We start from the raw sequence: 2513 nt of genomic DNA, 5'->3' as shown, positions 1-2513 counted from the left end.
CAGTTTGGGGACCACTTGTGTGACATAATTTATGTTCTTAATGCTCTTCCACGGTACCTCTGTGTTTCCAAAGTTTTAACACTGTTAGGAGTAAATGATTTCTTTCCACTACTGCTCAAAGTGCCAGAAGGCAGGAGAAATTTAAACACAACTAAGATCAACATTGTGAGTTTACTTGGCCTCCACATCTAGCAACATAGCCATAAATTTCTTAGGCTTCTTATTTAAGAATTTAAAAGGCTCTATAGACTTGGAAAGGTTTCTGTAACAATACCTCTTTTATACAGATTAGAAATGTTGGAATTCCCAAGGGCTGCACTTTGCATTGTATGTGGTCAGAGGGTCATTGTGTGACCAAGCACTTTCCCATGTAGGTGCTATTTCACTGTTAACCACCGCAAAGGTGACAACATGGAGACACCAAAAGCAGCAAGGAACAGCAGCATTTCAGTTTTGAAGGCAGTACTTGTAGGTGTGTTCTTGCTTAGGAGAAGTTTTTTTTGTTTGTTTGTTTGTTTGTTTGTTTGTTTTTTCTGTTTAAGCTTCAGATCCTTTTGTCTTTGGAGTTATTTTCACTCATTGTCTGCTTGGTACACACATCTAAGAGCCTTTTGACTGACCTCGCAAGACAAAAAAAAGTGTCCCAGCAGAAGAGGGACACTGCCAATGGCAGGAGGCAACGGGGTCTCATTTCTGGTTGGATATTTGGTGCTCAGAGGATCACACACGGTTCACATCATGCTCATGCTGGCCAGAACTGGTTGCAGCAGTCAGTCTCGTGCCTGTGTCAGTGTGGAGCTCAGTCGCCCAAACACCGCACAATTACCTCACTGCAAATCAATACAGTCTGTATTGCTGCACATCATACAACTAATGATGTTGTTCTGTGGTGTCTGTGGTAACAGGCAGCCTCTGTGGATGGCCAACTAATAACAGTGGGTTAATTCTATCAAAGAGCTCTTTATTACAGAAAGTCCTTGCAAGCTGCTTTACCCCCAGTTGGATTACATTTTCCTCCTTAAAAAAAAACACACTGTGGTTGAAGTTAGTGAAGCGTTTTTCCTGGGTTGCATATTATGCAACATGGAAAATATTTCTCAAAGGATCCACTATTGTTTGCTGCGAGTGGCTTAGCCCCCTAAGGAAAGATAACGCCAGGCATGTGGGCAGTATGAGGAGCGCTTCATCAGTGCTATCAGCAAATGAAACATCAGCAGTGACTCTTTTTTACCCCCACAGAAGACAAAAGGAAAACTTGTACTAAATGTAGGTCAACCTTATTATTGATATTACTAGAATTTTATAACCCCTTTTGTTATTGTTTTCTCAATTCCTGCTGGTGCACTCTCTGTAAGGAGTGCAGTCCTGCAATTATTAGACTGGTAATATATTTTACCTATGGAACACAGAAGTTTAAAAAAAAATAATTAAAATCCCTGGTATTGCTCCTTTCCTCATCCCCCTGTGCTTTTAGTGAGGTGCAAGAGAAAACCAAGCCATAGGGACATTTTTTGTGATTACGTCCCCAGACTTCCTGAGGCCCAGATGCAATGAAAAGGTTCAAGCTACAGATACAGAAAAGCACAAAGATTGTCTAACAGCATCCATTAATTTCTTTTGCCCCAGTGGCATTGACTTCAGTCTGAGCTTCATGAGTCATCATTTATGATCTCAGTAATTTACTGCAATGGGCATGAGATGTACCACAAAATCAATGAAAATGAAGGCAAATTCAGAACTAAGATCAGGGCTTGTAAGTCACTAATGTATGAAAATGATAGAGTGAGAACTGTTACATGGATTCCTGTTGGCCTCAACTATCCATGGTATAACTTACCCAAGTACAGTATGCATAGCTGTTACTGTACACGAATCAAGTTGCAGTCTTTGCAGAACCACCTGGCCTCCTTGGCAGTTAAAGACGAACTGCAAATCAATTATGAAAATAGAGTTCAGTCCATATTTATAGGCTGAATGTCCCCACTAGCCAGGCTCTAGGGGATTTTCAGAACAGAAATACATTTCAGCTGCTCCTTTATGCAGTTCTTTTTTCCTCTGTGAAATCCTCTTGATAATATCTGGTTCCCTGCAGATATTTCAGAACACAGCATCCTGTGATACCATGAACACAATGATCTGAAGAGTAACACTGACGGCCCCTGAATGTATTATATCAATGAAAAGTGCATCCAGGAAATGCAGAGTTTCACTGTGAAAAGGAAGGCACATGGCCTCTGAACAGGTTGCCTCTACTCGTCATTCTGTGGGGTCAGTCTAGCATGATGTTTGGGCCTCATTTTCAGATAAACATAATAACAAGAAGAAGTTAAATCATGAAAACCCCATGAAAATCATACATTATAAGTGTTTCCTGATTTTCCTATTACAACGAACTGGTGATCAAAATAGAAACATCTTGGATTCATCATTAGTAACAGAAAATCAGCAGCCATGAGGAAAAGGACTTGTACATCTGCATCCCAATAGTATTATTCATCTTGTCCAGGAAAGCT

This window comes from Anser brachyrhynchus (genome assembly GCF_964034855.1).
Source record: "Anser brachyrhynchus genome assembly, chromosome: Z".
In the NCBI taxonomy this organism is placed as follows: domain Eukaryota; kingdom Metazoa; phylum Chordata; class Aves; order Anseriformes; family Anatidae; genus Anser; species Anser brachyrhynchus.
The sequence above is the reverse complement of the archived record's forward strand: the minus strand, read 5'-3'. Positions refer to the sequence as shown.